Genomic DNA, 19598 nt, shown 5'->3' with positions numbered 1-19598 from the left:
ATCCTCGCCACCAGCCAACATGTTTATGGAGAATCATTCACTGTCCGGGTTCCTACTGAGTGTTGCTTGGGTTTGCTTGAGGTCCTGTAAATGTCACTTTAGCGCAAACCGCCACCACTAAAGAGTGGACAGATGATTGTGAAGAGGCTCCGCACAGCCGTAATCCACAAGACAGATGGACGTGAAGAGGTCTGGTCAAACATAAACAAGGATCCACATTTATTGTCGGAGTCATTTCGCTTAATCGTACAGGCACGGGTGGCAAACAGCCGCTGGCTCTTTGACTGGGAGACACGCACTGTCTGCTGAATATTTTAAGCATGACAAAGTCTGTAAAGTGGCTGTTGGAGGAATATGTCCTTGTTTTGGTGGCTGTCTTTCTCAGATAAACAACACAACTTGACTGAGGTTTTCCGTGTGAGCATCTGTTAGCCTCAAGATGGATCCTTTTGTAAATGCTACCCTTTAAAAATGCATCCAGGTTGGAAGCACGTGTTAAAAATCAATGCGTTAGAGAAAGTGCCGCATCCTCACTTCACGCTTGAAGCACTGTACTTGTCCCGACCTCCAGGCCGAGATTTTAAGAGGTTTTGCCAGCTGGTCCCCCTCAACCACCATGCTGGTTTACTTGGATCTATGCAAAAATTTCGTAGTGCTCACAGATTAGCAGTGTGATATTTAAACATTTACAATCAAGCATGAAGATTTTTAGCCACTGCACAAGGTGCTGCTTTGTAAAACAAAAAAAATTTTGCACCATATTTAACAAAGAGACATGACATTTGGTGGTTGGAACTGTCCTGAAGACCAGAAGCATGGTTCTGGGACATCAAGCCTATGTTGCTTTTCAACCTCTGGAAGACTTCTAACTCAGCAATCTGATGTAATCTTGGTTGATGTGCTTAGATGTTGAGTTTAAGATGCTGAGATCTACTAAGTCCTGCACAGCTCCTGAGGAACCCGTAGTGTAAAGTGGATGAAAGTCAATGACTCCCTCTGGATTGGACACCAGTCCATCACAGGTTCCTCCCTCATCCATGGTATGTACCCATTCCCAGTTGGGTGGACTGAGACAATGCAGGCTAAGTGTCTTGTCCAAGGACCCAGAGAGGAAGCCTGAAGCGCAGGTGTGGAATCAAACCCCAGTCTATGAATCAATCTGACTGCTGTCCCATGTTACCACCTGCTCTCCCTTCTTACAGTTTGTAGCCAGTCCAATTATTTTGAAAATAAGCATCATTATTACACACTGTTTTCATACTCACAGTGTAATGGCCCAGTGGCATTTGCCAATGGATAGTGAAAAGTTTATTAACGTCAGCCAGCGCCAAAGTCCACTAGATTCTGAAGGAGCTAAGTGGACATCAGTCGGGCAATGTTGACATTTGGACATACTTAAAGTCTTCAACATTAATGCTAAAATACTGGCCAGCGTTGAGCTCCTCTGCTACTACATCACCTCTGCTAGTATGCTGTTACTGCTCTTTTCACCTCCACCACCTCCTCTGGATCACGTGGGCGTTAGGAAATGTGTAGGAATATCAATCAATCAATCAATCAATCAATCAATTTTTTTTTTATATAGCGCCAAATCACAACAAACAGTTGCCCCAAGGCGCTTTATATTGTAAGGCAAGGCCATACAATAATTATGTAAAACCCCAACGGTCAAAACGACCCCCTGTGAGCAAGCACTTGGCTACAGTGGGAAGGAAAAACTCCCTTTTAACAGGAAGAAACCTCCAGCAGAACCAGGCTCAGGGAGGGGCAGTCTTCTGCTGGGACTGGTTGGGGCTGAGGGAGAGAACCAGGAAAAAGACATGCTGTGGAGGGGAGCAGAGATCAATCACTAATGATTAAATGCAGAGTGGTGCATACAGAGCAAAAAGAGAAAGAAACAGTGCATCATGGGAACCCCCCATATAGCAGCATAACTAAGGGATGGTTCAGGGTCACCTGATCCAGCCCTAACTATAAGCTTTAGCAAAAAGGAAAGTTTTAAGCCTAATCTTAAAAGTAGAGAGGGTGTCTGTCTCCCTGATCTGAATTGGGAGCTGGTTCCAGAGGAGAGGAGCCTGAAAGCTGAAGGCTCTGCCTCCCATTCTACTCTTACAAACCCTAGGAACTACAAGTAAGCCTGCAGTCTGAGAGCGAAGCGCTCTATTGGGGTGATATGGTACTACGAGGTCCCTAAGATAAGATGGAACCTGATTATTCAAAACCTTATAAGTAAGAAGAAGAATTTTAAATTCTATTCTAGAATTAACAGGAAGCCAATGAAGAGAGGCCAATATGGGTGAGATATGCTCTCTCCTTCTAGTCCCCGTTAGTACTCTAGCTGCAGCATTTTGAATTAACTGAAGGCTTTTCAGGGAACTTTTAGGACAACCTGATAATAATGAATTACAATAGTCCAGCCTAGAGGAAATAAATGCATGAATTAGTTTTTCAGCATCACTCTGAGACAAGACCTTTCTAATTTTAGAGATATTGCGTAAATGCAAAAAGCAGTCCTACATATTTGTTTAATATGCGCTTTGAATGACATATCCTGATCAAAAATGACTCCAAGATTTCTCACAGTATTACTAGAGGTCAGGGTAATGCCATCCAGAGTAAGGATCTGGTTAGACACCATGTTTCTAAGATTTGTGGGGCCAAGTACAATAACTTCAGTTTTATCTGAGTTTAAAAGCAGGAAATAGAGGTCATCCATGTCTTTATGTCTGTAAGACAATCCTGCAGTTTAGCTAATTGGTGTGTGTCCTCTGGCTTCATGGATAGATAAAGCTGGGTATCATCTGCGTAACAATGAAAATTTAAGCAATACCGTCTAATAATACTGCCTAAGGGAAGCATGTATAAAGTGAATAAAATTGGTCCTAGCACAGAACCTTGTGGAACTCCATAATTAACCTTAGTCTGTGAAGAAGATTCCCCATTTACATGAACAAATTGTAATCTATTAGACAAATATGATTCAACCACCGCAGCGCAGTGCCTTTAATACCTATGGCATGCTCTAATCTCTGTAATAAAATTTTATGGTCAACAGTATCAAAAGCAGCACTGAGGTCTAACAGAACAAGCACAGAGATGAGTCCACTGTCTGAGGCCATAAGAAGATAATTTGTAACCTTCACTAATGCTGTTTCTGTACTATGATGAATTCTAAAACCTGACTGAAACTCTTCAAATAGACCATTCCTCTGCAGATGATCAGTTAGCTGTTTTTACAACTACCCTTTCAAGAATTTTTGAGAGAAAAGGAAGGTTGGAGATTGGCCTATAATTAGCTAAGATAGCTGGGTCAAGTGATGGCTTTTTAAGTAATGGTTTAATTACTGCCACCTTAAAAGCCTGTGGTACATAGCCAACTAACAAAGATAGATTGATCATATTTAAGATCGAAGCATTAAATAATGGTAGGGCTTCCTTGAGCAGCCTGGTAGGAATGGGGTCTAATAGACATGTTGATGGTTTGGATGAAGTAACTAATGAAAATAACTCAGAACAATCTGAGAGAAAGAGTCTAACCAAATACCGGCATCACTGAAAGCAGCCAAAGATAACGATACGTCTTTGGGATGGTTATGAGTAATTTTTTCTCTAATAGTTAAAATTTTATTAGCAAAGAAAGTCATGAAGTCATTACTAGTTAAAGTTAATGGAATACTCAGCTCAATAGAGCTCTGACTCTTTGTCAGCCTGGCTACAGTGCTGAAAAGAAACCTGGGGTTGTTCTTATTTTCTTCAATTAGTGATGACTAGAAAGATGTCCTAGCTTTACGGAGGGCTTTTTTATAGAGCAACAGACTCTTTTTCCAGGCTAAATGAAGATCTTCTAAATTAGTGAGATGCCATTTCCTCTCCAACTTATGGGTTATCTGCTTTAAGCTGCGAGTTTGTGAGTTATACCATGGAGTCAGGCACTTCTGATTTAAAGCTCTCTTTTTCAGAGGAGCTACAGCATCCAAAGTTGTCTTCAATGAGGATGTAAAACTATTGACAAGATACTCTATCTCACTTACAGAGTTTAGGTAGCTACTCTGCACTGTGTTGGTATATGACATTAGAGAACATAAAGAAGGAATCATATCCTTAAACCTAGTTACAGTGCTTTCTGAAAGACTTCTAGTGTAATGAAACTTATTCCCCACTGCTGGGTAGTCCATCAGAGTAAATGTAAATGTTATTAAGAAATGATGAGACAGAAGGGAGTTTTCAGGGAATACAGTTAATTCTTCTATTTCCATACCATAAGTCAGAACAAGATCTAAGATATGATTAAAGTGGTGGGTGGACTCATTTACATTTTGAGCAAAGCCAATAGAGTCTAATAATAGATTAAATGCAGTGTTGAGGCTGTCATTCTCAGCATCTGTGTGGATGTTAAAATCGCCCACTATAATTATCTTATCTGAGCTAAGCACTAAGTCAGACAAAAGGTCTGAAAATTCACAGAGAAACTCACAGTAACGACCAGGTGAACGATAGATAACAACAAATAAAACTGGTTTTTGGGACTTCCAATTTGGATGGACAAGACTAAGAGTCAAGCTTTCAAATGAATTAAAGCTCTGTCTGGGTTTTTGATTAATTAATAAGCTGGAATGGAAGATTGCTGCTAATCCTCCGCCTCGGCCCATGCTACGAGCATTCTGACAGTTAGTGTGACTCGGGGGTGTTGACTCATTTAAACTAACATATTCGTCCTGCTGTAACCAGGTTTCTGTAAGGCAGAATAAATCAATATGTTGATCAATTATTATATCATTTACCAACAGGGACTTAGAAGAGAGAGACCTAATGTTTAATAGACCACATTTAACTGTTTTAGTCTGTGGTGCAGTTGAAGGTGCTATATTATTTTTCTTTTTGAATTTTTATGCTTAAATAGATTTTTGCTGGTTATTGGTAGTCTGGGAGCAGGCACCGTCTCTACAGGGATGGGGTAATGAGGGAATGGCAGGGGGAGAGAAGCTGCAGAGAGGTGTGTAAGACTACAACTCTGCTTCCTGGTCCCAACCCTGGATAGTCACGGTTTGGAGGATTTAAGAAAATTGGCCAGATTTCTAGAAATGAGAGCTGCTCCATCCAAAGTGGGATGGATGCCGTCTCTCCTAACAAGACCAGGTTTTCCCCAGAAGCTTTGCCAATTATCTATGAAGCCCACCTCATTTTTTGGACACCACTCAGACAGCCAGCAATTCAAGGAGAACATGCGGCTAAACATGTCACTCCCGGTCCGATTGGGGAGGGGCCAGGAGAAAACTACAGAGTCCGACATTGTTTTTGCAAAGTTACACACCGATTCAATGTTAATTTTAGTGACCTCCGATTGGCGTAACCGGGTGTCATTACGGCCGACGTGAATTACAATCTTACCAAATTTACGCTTAGCCTTAGCCAGCAGTTTCAAATTTCCTTCAATGTCGCCTGCTCTGGCCCCCGGAAGACAATTGCCTATGGTTGCTGGTGTCGCTAACTTCACATTTCTCAAAACAGAGTCGCCAATAACCAGAGTTTGATCCTCGGCGGGTGTGTCGTCGAGTGGGGAAAAACGGTTAGAAATGTGAACGGGTTGGCGGTGTACACGGGGCTTCTGTTAGAACTACGCTTCCTCCTCACAGTCACCCAGTCGGCCTGCTTTCCCGGCTGCTCGGGATCTGCCAGAGGGGAACTAACGGCGGCTAATCTACCTTGGTCCTCACTGACTACAGGGGCCTGGCTAGCTGTAGAATTTTCCACGGTGCGGAGCCGAGTCTCCAATTCGCCCAGCCTGGCCTCCAAAGCTACGAATAAGCTACACTTATTACAAGTACCATTACTGCTAAAGGAGGCCGAGGAATAACTAAACATTTCACACCCAGAGCAGAAAAGTGCGGGAGAGACAAGAGAAGCCGCCATGCTAAACCGGCTAAGAGCTAGTAGCTGCGCTAAGCTAGCGGATTCCTAAAAACACGCAAAGTGAATAATGTGTAAATAATTTAGAGGTGATTCAGCAGAGGGAGTGCTTTAGTTAAGGCACGTTAAGATTACACTGGGGAAACAAATCGTTATCTAGATAACTAGATCAATCTAACTGCGCAGATTAAACAGCTAACAGATACAGCAAAACACCGCTGTGCTCCGGAACAGGAAGTGATACAATACCGCAGTGAGAGCCAACCACCAGTAGAGGCCTGGTGTAGAACCTGTCTGGACAATGCACCAGTAGCAAGTGACACAATGGCAGAATTATGTCGAATTTATACAGACTATATCACGTGAAATAATAAACATTGAGTCAGCAATCACCTCCGCCAAGTTTTGCCACAGCTCTGCAGAGTGAGCTACCAAAGCACTCACCCTCAATCAATCAATCAACTTTTTTCTTATATAGTGCCAAATCACAACAAACAGTTGCCCCAAGGCGCTCCATATTGTAAGGCAAGGCCATACAATAATTATAAAAAACCCCAACGGTCAAAACGACCCCCTATGAGCAAGCACTTGGCAACAGTGGGAAGGAAAAACTCCCTTTTAACAGGAAGAAACCTCCAGCAGAACCAGGCTCAGGGAGGGGGCAGTCTTCTGCTGAGACTGGTTGGGGCTGAGGGAAAAAACCAGGAAAAAGACATGCCGTGAAGGGGGGCAGAGATCGATCACTAATGATTAAATGCAGAGTGATGCATACGGAGCAAAAAGAGAAAGAAACAGTGCATCATGGGAACCCCCCCACAATCTACGTCTAAAGCAGCATAACCAAGGGATGGTCCAGGGTCACCCGATCCAGCCCTAACTATAAGCCTTAGCGAAAAGGAAAGTTTTAAGCCTAATCTTAAAAGTAGAGAGGGTATCTGTCTCCCTGATCTGAATTGGGAGCTGGTTCCACAGGAGAGGAGCCTGAAAGCTGAAGGCTCTGCCTCCCATTCTACTCTTACAAACCCTAGGAACTACAAGTAAGCCCGCAGTCTGAGAGCGAAGCGCTCTATGGGGTAATATGATACTACGAGGTCCCTAAGATAAGATGGGACCTGATTATTCAAAACCTTATAAGTAAGAAGAAGAATTTTAAATTCTATTCTAGAATTAACAGGAAGCCAATGAAGAGAGGCCAACACGGGTGAGATATGCTCTCTCCTGCTAGTCCCCCGTCAGTACTCTAGCTGCAGCATTCTGAACCAACTGAAGGCTTTTTAGGGAACTTTTAGGACAACCTGATAATAATGAATTACAATAGTCCAGCCTAGAGGAAATAAATGCATGAATTAGTTTTTCAGCATCACTCTGAGACAAGACCTTTCTGATTTTAGAGATATTGCGTAAATGCAAAAAGGCAGTCCTACATATTTGTTTATATGCGCTTTGAATGACATATCCTGATCAAAAATGACTCCAAGATTTCTCACAGTATTACTAGAGATCAGGGAAATGCCATCCAGAGTAACGATCTGGTTAGACACCATGTTTCTAAGATTTGTGGGGCCAAGTACAATAACTTCAGTTTTATCTGAGTTTAAAAGCAGGAAATTAGAGGTCATCCATGTCTTTATGTCTGTAAGACAATCCTGCAGTTTAGCTAATTGGTGTGTATCCTCTGGCTTCATGGATAGATAAAGCTGGGTATCATCTGCGTAACAATGAAAATTTAAGCAATACCGTCTAATAATACTGCCTAAGGGAAGCATGTATAAAGTGAATAAAATTGGTCCTAGCACAGAACCTTGTGGAACTCCATAATTAACTTTAGGTCTGTGAAGAAGATTCCCCATTTACATGAACAAACTGTAATCTATTAGACAAATATGATTCAAACCACCGCAGCGCAGTGCCTTTAATACCTATGACATGCTCTAATCTCTGTAATAAAATTTTATGGTCAACGGTATCAAAAGCAGCACTGAGGTCCAACAGAACAAGCACAGAGATAAGTCCACTGTCCGAAGCCATAAGAAGATCATTTGTAACCTTCACTAATGCTGTTTCTGTACTATGATGAATTCTAAAACCTGACTGAAACTCTTCAAATAGACTATTCCTCTGCAGGTGTTCAGTTAGCTGTTTTACAACTACCCTCTCAAGAATCTTTGAGAGAAAAGGAAGGTTGGAAATTGGCCTATAATTAGCTAAGATAGCTGGGTCAAGTGATGGCTTTTTAAGTAATGGTTTAATTACTGCCACCTTAAAGGCCTGTGGTACATAACCAACTAACAAAGATAGATTGATCATATTTAAGATTGAAGCATTAAATAATGGTAGGACTTCCTTGAGCAGCCTGGCAGGAATGGGGTCCAATAAACATGCCGATGGTTTGGACGAAGCAACCAATGAAAATAACTCAGACAGAACAACCGGAGAGAAAGAGTCTAACCAAATACCGGCATCACTGAAAGCAGCCAAAGATAACGATACATCTTTCCTCTGCCTCAACTGGCAGAGGAAATTTGGACCACTTGTGTGAGCCATCTCTGCGTTTTGCAGATTTTTGAGAGTCTGCTATGTCGGGCAGCATCAGCCACTTCACGTCATCGTGTGAATGGACCGTCGATTGTTGTTCTACATCAAATCAGTCAGTTCAATAAATCATCTTCCTGGACCGTGATTCAGTCTTAGTGAGGCCTGTTGGTTTGATCATGAAATGATGTCACAGGTGCTGTAAGGGATAAAATTGGTGTTGTTGAAGTGCCATTACACCTGATCTGTGGTAACATGTTCAGTCACTCATAGTGTCTATGTCATCAAACTACCATCCCTGGTTCTCAAGACCAGGCACCTAAGTGGCTCTACTCTACTCTTTTCTACTCTTCTATTTTACTCTTCCTTTTTAGATATTTAGATATACCTTAGTATACTGGCATAGTTCCACCTTAGAATTGGAATATAATATATAAGATATACCTTACTGAATTTTCATCATATCAACACTACTATTAAACGAGCGCAATGTTTTTGTCTTACATTGAGCCAAAATGGTGCCAACGGTAAAATTTGTATCAAATTGAAGTCATTGTCAATTTATGTGTATTTTACCCATCAAATTGTTGTCAGGATGTGAAGGAAGCAGTAAATTAGGCTAATTTCAAAATCTGCCAGGAGAAAAAGAAATGTTTTTAATCACAAAATAAAATTGTTTTCAACTGATATTGTAGACATATGTCACCTCAGTATATTGAGATTATATTTGCAGATTTGTATTCATCTTAATGGTCAGTTACGGTCAGTATTTGTCAGTTATGTCCGACACTTTCTCTATCGTGTTGAGTCGGACTCCTGACTGATCACCCCCCCACCACCTACTGTCAAAGTGATAAATGACACCTAAAAAGCATCCCACTCTCCCTAATACCTCATTACCTCTGCACGCATCCCTGCACACTCACAAATACACACACACGCATGTGCACGCTTAATGTTTGGGAAACACCTTTAAAGTCGCCAGGTTCAGTGCTTTAATTCTTAATTCTTATATAACGAGGCGGTGAGGAGCTTCACCGAAAGGTTAAGTGAGGTTAAATTGGTTGTTTGGTAAGCTTGTTCACACATTTAGAACACACATTAGTTCATCTGAAATAGAACGCAGTGACACATGATGCTGTTTAATTCACGTGAAGTCATGTGGTTTTAATATCAATATTTTTTGTTGATGGGACTCATTTTCAGTGTCACTCTTTTGTGTGCATCAACAGGAAAAAAATGTCAAACAAAACACATCAATTCATGTAAATAAAATATCAAACTATCCATTTCATACAATAAAAATTTTTACATTCAGTGACTGGAAAGGAAATAGGCCGCGTTAGACAATTTAATTCAGTCACTAAGATGTTCCACAGTTGAACTCCCCAATGCTGAAGAACATCTGCTTTTCACATCGGTTCTCACTTTAAAACCCTTTTAAATTATAAGATCCTTCTATTAATTTTACTTAAGTACTTACTTACTTACTTACTGAAACTGATTGTTTCCAGTCTTTTTCAATAAATAACATAAAAAAGTTGAAGTGCAGCAGTATACAAATCAAGGATTAGTCCTTGTGGCAATCCCTCTTTGGAAAGGAAGACTGCCTCTTGGACGCTTCCTGGATGGGAAGATGGACTCGGAAAAAATCTACATCCAGGGTCAACCTAGAGACACTTGTACGTGGGTTTGTTTAATGTTTGACTGTCATTGCATGCCGACCCACAGTCCTTGACAGATCCTTAGCCTGGTACGATAGCTGGGAAATCCCAGATGATTGAGATCTGAGACCCTGTTGCAGCCTTTCTCCACTGTCACAGTCATTTGGTGATAAGACATCACCTCCTCCGCCTGATCCATCACAGAGGACATCTTGTTTCACCAAAGCCCCATTAGCCATTTCACTCATTTTCAGGGTTCCTGTTCAGCCTTCATGTTTAAGGCTACAAGGTCCCTAATGTATATCAGCCCAACAGGCAATCCCCTAGTTAATCTGTTACCCAGGTGTCACAGTTTTATTTGTTATTCTAATAGCTCTGTCTTGGAGTTTAATTAATCTGTAGTTGACTAAAGCAGATGGCAACACAACAAAGAGTACAACTCCCTCGGCTCACTGACAAAGTCCCTTCAGAAGAGATGCTTGCAGACACTGACACAGCTCTACTCACCATCCCCACTTCCAACATTACAGAGACCAGTGAGCTCATATGTGCCACTGCCACAGTAATCCTTGACACACTTGGGTATAAGATCAAGAATACCCCAGAAAGGGAGAGCTCTCCATGGAGAAGAAGATTGGAGGCCCAAATTCAGAAAGCCCAGAAGGATGTTAGCCAACTAACAGAGGTACAGAGGGGCATCATGAGACACAGGTCCTGGGTGGGTAAGAAGTACAAGATGTCTATAACTGAGGCCCTGGAAACTGCCAAAAAAAAAAAAGGCTCACAGCTTTGGCTACTCAGCTGAGGACATACACCAGAGATGTAGAGGTCAATAAAATAAATGATCTGTTCTTCAATGACTCATCAGGGTGTACTCCTAGCTGAAAGGGAAAAAGAGTAATACAAGAATGGACCCACCCAGAACTGAGACTGAGCAATACTGGAAGAACATCTGGGAGAAAAAGACATCACACAACACCAATGACAAGTGAATGGTAGACCTAAGAGCATAGCACAGCTACCTCACAGAACAAGTAACAATGAACATCACAATGGCAGACATCCAAAAACAAGTCTCAGGGATGAAGAGCTGGGCAGCACCAGCTAACAGCGCTCCATGTGCACCTGACTGTACATATGGGTGGGCTACAAAGAGCAGGTACTTGCCCATGCTGGCTTACACAGGGCAGGACAATCCTGATCATGAAGGACCCCTCAAACTACCAGCCAATTACCTGCCTCTCCATAACATGGAAGCATGAATCAGACAACATGGCAACCAAGTTGAGTAGGCACATGAGTCAACACATGCGCACACCTCAGAATGGCATTGGAAACAATACCAGAGGTTCAAAGTACTAGCTACAGGTTGAGTGAGCGATACACCAGGACTTTAAGACCAGGCAGACTGGATGCCGACTCCAAGGAAATCACACAACTCACCATCAAGTGTGGAATATACCAAGGTGTCACTGTCCCCACTGCTGTTCTGCATAGGCCTTAACTCCCTCAGCCAACACACAACAAAGCATGGTTATGGACATCGATTCAGGAATGGAGTAACCATCATCCACCTCCTGTACATGGATGACATCAAGCTATATGCCAATAGTGAGTGACACACTGACTCACTGATCCACCTCATCCGGATCTACAGGGAGGATATTGGGATGTCATTCAGATGGGATAAGTGTGGCTGAATGGTGGTAAAGACAGGGACAGTGATGTGGACTGAGGGGGTGTAGTTGCCAGAAGGCAGGATAGGAGACATATGGGACAGCTACAAGTATCACACAAGCCAATGGGAACCACAATGAAGATGCAAGAAGGTCAGCCACAGCCAAATACCCCCAAAAGGTAAGACAGGTGCTGAGAAGCCAGCTCAGTGGTAGGAATAAGATTTGAGCCATCAATACATACACCCTATCAATCTTTAGATACCCAGGTGCGATAATAAATTGGCCACAGGAGGAGACACTGATGTCAAGACACGCAAACTCCTCATCATGCATGGAGTTGTCCACCCAAAATCAAGTACCCTGAGGCTCTCTGAGCAATGCCAGGAGGGAGGGCGAGGATTTGTGACTGTCAGAGTCACAATCCAGGATGAGACAAGGAGCATCCATGAATACATCAGAAAGATGGGCCCCCAGGATTAGCTGCTACAAGAATGCCATAGGCAACTGAACACAGACAGTGATAAGGAACAGGAGGAGGAGATATCATTGAAGACCAAGCCCTTCCATGAGATGTACCATCGACAGATAGAGGAAGTGGCTGATATCAAGAAGACCTACCAGTGAATTGAAAAAGCAGCACAAAGGGTCTGTTCATGCCAACACAAGAACAAACCCTGAGCTCCAGATCCATAGACGCAGGAGTCTACCACAGCTGACAGGACCCAAGTTGCAGGCTGTGCAAATGTGCCCCAGAGGCAGTCCAGCATAGAAGGATGCAAGATTCATCGTGGGATAGTGTACACTAAGAGGCACAGCCAAGCATCCAGAATCATGTACAGGAACATTTGTGTCACATATGGAGTAGAAGTACCCAAGTCCCAATGGGAGATGCCACTAAAGGTGTTTGAGAATGACAGGGCTAAGGTCCTGTGAGACCTCAATTTCTAGACAGACAAGCAGTTGCTGGCCAACCAACCAGACATAGTGGTGGCTGACAAGGGAAAGAAAACCACAGTTGTAATCGATGTGGCAAATCCCCAGCTGACAGCAACATCAGAAAGAAAGAGCACATGAAAATAGAGAAGTGCCAAGGGCTGACAGTAAAGTCCAAAGAGGTCCCAGTGGTAATAGGAGCTGCAACCCCCAAATTGGATGAGTGCCTCCAGCAGCTTCCAGGCACAATATCAGAGGTGTCTGTCCAGAAAAGTGCAGTACTATGAATAGCTAAGATACTACGCCAGACCCTCAAACTCCCAGCCATCTAGTAGAGGACCCAAGCTTGAGGAACACAAATCTGAGATCCAACAGACACTTTCAACTAGCTTGATATATCTTCCATAATGATGGGAAAGCGTAAATCTAATGAAAATTGGCTTTTCAAGGAAGAGTTTTCAGAGTGTCTTAAACCAGTAAGCATGTAGATAATCTGTCCCTAACCCTCAGCCATTTATCCTGGTTCCCACCATTTTTGGTTATTGTAATGTTGGTCTTAAATTTCATTCTGACTGGCATTAAAAAAAGTCTTAAACCTTTCTTACCTTAAAGTTGTACAGCCTTTCACATTTCACATAACTGACAAAATTTAGTTTCTACCGAAATCCATGTATTATGTTGTAGGTTTATTTTTGTAAAATGTTTCAAAATGACATCTCATTTTAATGAAGAGAACATATTTATCTGGGGGAGGGAAGTCCATAGCAAATATTGTCTTTTCTTTCTTATATGCTGTCTAATTGCAGGGGAAGTGCATTTGCGCATACATGAGACTTGGTGCGTGTTCTCTGGTCGTGCACGCTAACATCTGTAAGATGTCTTGCAAAATCACTTCAGAGGTTTTAGCTGGTTACAAAAACAACATTTTTAGATTTCAAAGTGTTTATTTCTTATTAAGCTTTATAACATATACGAGAACCATATTATATGAATTCACAAATAAGCTTTATTTGGAGCTTTTCGATTGGTTGTGACTGTGTGCTTCCCAGCATCCCTTGTGCAGATCAGGGGAAGCCCCCATGTGATCTACAGTATAATATCGCAACCAAATGTAGATCATGGCATCTAAATTGTTTCCAGGCTTCACTAATTTTGATCACATTGGCAAATCGTATTATGAATCCCTTATTTAAATGTGAAATTATAAAAAAAATGTAGTGATGCAAAAGAAAATTATTTTTCTGAATCTTTTCAAACCACAAAAGTCATGCAGCTTTATGCTGTCAGAAAAGTTTCAAGTCTATAAGTAGGCACTAGAGTATACGTTACGTTTATTTCTGAAATGTATATTTTACAAGAATTTAAGAAAAAAATGTATAACAATCTAGAAAGCCTATTCAGTCACACATGAGCCTGAAATATTTTTAATCTTCAGTTTCTTGTTATGTGGCTTTGGAATATAAGTTGCAAAACCTCCCAACTAGTTAAAAAAATAAGTAAGTAAATAAAACTCCATATGTAGTCTGTAAGATATGGTAGCGTTGTGCCTTTGTTTGCTACATTTGTCTTGTAGCTCCACAGAGAGAACGAGGCTGTCGCCTTGTGAGCTGCTGCGCAACAATATGTGCGGAAGTAAAAAAAAAAAAATTCTGGCAGATTTTGATCATTTCTCACATTGTAAATCATTCCTCTGTAGTCTGCATTATCAAACTCCATCAGACAGTGTGGAAGCTGATCTGCATTCAGACAGCGAGTCGGCGAGTCGGCAATCCGGCGTTCCTCTGCGGCGACTCAGGGGGCCTGCTGGTTCTCCTGAGTGATGAATGAATGAATTTGGAGCAGATCAGGCTGTTCCAACTGCTGCAGCAGAGACAGAATTCAGGATTTCTGAATCACAGGTTCTGTGAATACGGTAGCTCACACAAACACACTCCTCCATCGCAGGACTCACAAAGGATTGTTCCACAGAATATTACATAATTTCTACTCTGTGGGCCAAGCAGGTTCTTTTCGTACCACTTAAGGTACCTAAACAAGACTTAGAATCCAGCCTCACTACATTATGACCTACACATGGACAAATGTATGGTGGCCATCCCAGGGTGGTAGCTGGAGCAAGGGAAAAGTCAATGAAGGATTACACAGGGGTCAACATATAACAATCCTCCAATCATATTGGAAAGTATACCACATTGTTTGTCTGCTCTTAAAGATTCCAAAAAGGTATAGTTCAGGCTATCTATGTGTCGGGTTTAGAATACCTTTTGCTTTGAGGAAGAGACAACCAGGCAATAAAACAAGTGAGAAATAGAATTCAATTTAAGCTTGCGAGGAGTGCAGTCAGGCTGTACACCAAAGCTACACTAAAGTCTGGCCTGCGCTCCCGCTCTTTTTATTTAGGACTTCCCTACATACATGGGCGGTATAGCTCCTGAGGGGAAGAGTGATAGCGCGTGAGCTGTTGCCGCAGAACTGCTGATTGCATAATACATTCAGGATGTTCAGAACCTTTTTTAATCTTGGGCTCGGTTAAGATGTGTTTAAGACATCTAACGATTAATCACACTTCTTCTGACAAAAGGACTGATGTATCACAATCACACTGTGGTTGGAACATTCAATTCTCTATTGCAGAAACACGTCATGTCACATATCTTACGTAACCTTCACCCATCACATCAGTACAATACACTTTATCAGAGCAGAGAGAACTACATTCTATCAGAGCAGGGAACACAAAACATGCATGATAAAATAAAACAGTGTATCTACAGAATAACTCCAACACTATGGCTGAGTGTTCTCGAGTTGCGGGGCAAAAACAGCAAAAATCATGACAAACCTCAATTTCAGTTTGCACAGGGGTCAAAAGTTAAAGTTGCTTAGCCCCAGAGGTCACATGCCATTTGGCACAAGTTAGGGGTCAAATCTACTTGTTGCTAATTTAACCATCTAACGCAAGTAAGTGTGTGTGTGTGTGTGTGTGTGTGTGTGTGTGTGTGTGTGTGTGTGTGTGTGTGTGTGTGTGTGTGTGTGTGTGTGTGTGTGTGTGTATACAGTGAGGAAAATAAGTATTTGAACACCCTGCAGTTTTGCACATTCTCCCACTTAGAAATCATGGAGGGGTTTGAAATTTTCATCTTAGGTGCATGTCCACTGTGAGAGACATAATCTATGTAGAAAAAATCTGGAAATTACAATTTATGATTTTTTAAATAATTTATTTGTATGTTACTGCTGCAAATAAGTATTTGAACACCTGTGAAAATCAATGTTAATATTTGGTACAGTAGCCTTTGTTTGCAATTAGAGGTCAAATGTTTCCTGTAGTTTTTCACCAGGTTTTCACACACTGCAGCAGGGATTTTGGTCCACTCCTCCATACAGATCTTCTCCAAATCGTTCAGGTTTGGAGTTTCAGCTCCCTCCAAAGATTTATTTTTGGAGATTTTAAGATTTATTTATTTTACTCTTGTTGTGTGGGCCGCCAGAAGAGGAGGTACTGCTGGCCCACCACCAGAGGGCGCCCTGTCTGGAGTGCGGGCTCCAGGCACCAGAGGGCGCAGCCGCCTCACAGGAGCAGCCTGGGTGACAGCTGTCACGCATCACCTGCAACAGCTGTTACCAATCACCTGATCAGCAGGGGTACATCAGCAGGACGACGTCTCCACCTCTTTGCCGAGATATCGCTCTACCTGGAAGGTAACGTTCTCAGCTGACTGTGTGATTTTCGACAGTAACCTTTTGTGACTTTTGTGCATAGTATAGCAGACTCTTTTTCCAACGAGAGGTGGAGGTAGTTTTCCTGCCGTGTGGATTGCTGGGTGCAAACGCGCCCACATTTAATTGTTTTTTGTTCCTCGCCAGCAGTACCAGGTCCGACACGCGGGGCAGTGGCCACCTGGGAGTTTGGGACTTGGCGGCTCCAGTATTCCCGGGGTCTGGTGGCGGAGGAAATCGTGTGGTTCCGGTTCTGCTTTGGACAGACGTCTTCTATCTTCGAGCCTGCCCACACGACACCTTTTGTGATTTGGCTTTTTGTCTATTGTTGTAATCTGTTGTGTATGTTGTGCCCATTTTACAACAGTAAAGTGTTGTTATTTGACTTCCTCCATTGTCCGTTCATTTGCGCCCCCTGTTGTGGGTCCGTGTACCTACACTTTCCCAACAGGATATCTCGGCCAACGTCATGGACCCCGAGGGGCGTCAACCGGCCGTTGAACGGCCAATGGAAAAGCAGGGCGCACAGGCATCTGCAGGAGGAATGATCGGTGAGTTGCAGCGAATCCTCACCGCTTTTACGGCTCGGCTGGATCTGATGACCGAGCAGAACGTCCTCCTTAACCGCAGGGTGGAGGCTCTCGCCGCGCAGGTGGAAGCGCGCCCTCAGGGCGCTGCTGCGGCTCCCCCTCCTGTCGATCCTGTGCGCAATAGTGACGTTCCACAGGTTGTTCAACGACCCCTCCCACCTTCCCCTGAAGCATACATAAGCCCTCCAGAACCGTACGGGGGTTGTGTGGAGACATGCGCGGACTTTCTTATGCAGTGTTCGCTCGTCTTCGCACAACGTCCCGTCATGTACGCGACTGATGCTAGTAAGATAGCTTATGTGATTAATCTGCTTCGCGGCGAGGCACGCGCTTGGGCTACAGCGCTCTGGGAGCAAAATTCACGGCTCCTTCTGACATATGATGGGTTTGTGAGGGAGTTCAGAACAGTGTTCGATCACCCAAATAGAGGACAGACCGCTTCAGCCGTGCTGCTGTCAATGAGACAGGGGCGCTGGAGCGCAGCTGCTTATGCAGTTGACTTCCGCATCGCGGCTGCGAGGTCCGGCTGGAATAGCACTGCCCTCCGCGCCGCCTTCGTAAACGGACTATCGTTGGTCCTGAAGGAGCACCTGGTGGCCAAGGATGAACCGCGGGATTTAGACGGGCTTATTGATCTCGTTATACGATTAGACAATCGGTTAGAAGAACGCCGTCGGGAATGAGACGAAGGGCGTGGCCGGGCACGCGCCGTCCCTCTCCCTTCCGGTTCCGACCGAGTTCCGCCCTCCCCACGCTCCACGGCCTCTACGCTCCGTGTGGTGACAGCTCCCCCTGCTGACGAAGCTATGGACACGAGCAGGGCCACATTTAGGGCACCAGTTAGACAGAGGAGGCTGGCCCGCGGAGCGTGCTTTGTTTGTGGCTCAATAGAGCATCAAGTGAGGGACTGCCCCGAGTGGTTAAACACCAACGCCCGCCCCTAGACACTGGGTTAGGGGTGGGCCAAAACATTCACATGGGACATACCCATATTGCCACACGACTCCCAGTGACAATCCTTTATGAGGATTTAATCCTGAAGGCCCCAGCACTGGTGGACACGGGCTCTGAAGGGAATCTGTTAGACAGCAGATGGGCCAGGGAGATAGGGCTCCCTCTGGTGGCGCTTACCTCGCCTGTGCAGGTGCGGGCACTAGATGGCTCCCTACTCCCTCTAATCACACATAAGACACCACCAGTAACACTGGTGGTGTCAGGGAATCACCGGGAGGAGATCGAGTTTTTTGTGACTCCTGCCACCTCCCGTGTGATTCTAGGGTTCCCCTGAATGTTAAAACACAATCCCCGGATCGATTGGCCGTCCGGGGTAGTGGTTCAGTGGAGCGAGACCTGCCATCGGGTATGTTTAGGTTCCTCGGTTCCTCCCGGTTCCCAGGCTAAGGAGGAGGTCAGAGTCCCGCCCAATCTAGGGACGGTGCCGGTGGAGTACCATGACCTTGTGGATGTGTTCAGTAAGGATCTGGCACTCACCCTTCCCCCCCACCGTCCGTACGATTGTGCCATTGATTTGGTTCCCGGCGTTGAGTTCCCGTCCAGCAGGCTGTACAACCTCTCACGACCTGAGCGCGAATCAATGGAGACCTACATCCGGGACTCTTTAGCCGCCGGGTTGATCCGGAATTCCACCTCCCCGATGGGTGCAGGTTTCTTTTTTGTGGGTAAAAAAGACGGCGGACTTCGTCCATGCATTGATTATAGGGGGCTGAACGAAATCACGGTTCGTAATCGATACCCGTTGCCCCTGTTGGATTCAGTGTTCACGCCCCTGCATGGAGCCCAAATATTCACTAAGCTAGATCTTAGAAATGCGTATCACCTGGTTCGGATCCGGAAGGGAGACGAGTGGAAGACGGCATTTAACACCCCCTTAGGTCACTTTGAGTACCTGGTCATGCCGTTCGGCCTCACAAACGCCCCCGCGACGTTCCAAGCATTAGTTAATGATGTCTTGCGGGATTTCCTGCACCGATTCGTCTTCGTATATCTAGACGATATACTCATCTTTTCTCCGGATCCTGAGACTCATGTCCGGCATGTACGTCAGGTCCTGCAGCGGTTGTTGGAGAACCGGCTGTTTGTGAAGGGCGAGAAGTGTGAGTTTCACCGCACATCTTTGTCCTTCCTGGGGTTTATCATCTCCCCCGACTCCGTCGCTCCTGATCCGGCCAAGGTTGCGGCGGTGAGAGACTGGCCCCAAACCACTAGCCGTAGGAAGCTGCAACAGTTCCTCGGCTTTGCAAATTTCTACAGGAGGTTCATTAAGGGCTACAGTCAGGTAGTTAGCCCCCTGACAGCCCTGACCTCACCAAAAGTCCCCTTCACCTGGTCGGATCGTTGCGATGCCGCGTTCAAGGAGTTGAAACGGCGCTTCTCATCTGCACCCGTTCTGGTGCAGCCCGATCCTAGTCGCCAGTTAGTGGTTGAAGTGGACGCCTCAGACTCAGGGATAGGAGCTGTGCTTTCCCAGAGCGGGAAGACCGATAAGGTCTTTCACCCGTGTGCCTATTTTTCCTGCAGGTTGACCCCGGCCGAACGGAACTATGACGTCGGCA

At 44.2% G+C, this 19598-nt stretch overlaps 1 protein-coding gene and 1 long non-coding RNA gene across 2 annotated transcripts in view; both read left to right on the top strand.

The window, feature by feature from the left end:
• Nucleotides 1–19598, top strand: part of grid1b (glutamate receptor, ionotropic, delta 1b) — a 977470-nt gene that overhangs the window by 591569 nt on the left and 366303 nt on the right. The gene's annotated exons all lie outside the window — the stretch shown is intronic.
• LOC117530208 lies at nt 14818–15546 on the top strand. The gene is made up of 3 exons (XR_004566236.1): nt 14818–14958; nt 15297–15303; nt 15514–15546. It is a non-coding gene; the product is annotated as an uncharacterized LOC117530208 (long non-coding RNA).

This window comes from Thalassophryne amazonica, chromosome 18 (assembly GCF_902500255.1).
Source record: "Thalassophryne amazonica chromosome 18, fThaAma1.1, whole genome shotgun sequence".
In the NCBI taxonomy this organism is placed as follows: Eukaryota; Metazoa; Chordata; class Actinopteri; order Batrachoidiformes; family Batrachoididae; genus Thalassophryne; species Thalassophryne amazonica.
The sequence above is the reverse complement of the archived record's forward strand: the minus strand, read 5'-3'. Positions and strand labels throughout refer to the sequence as shown.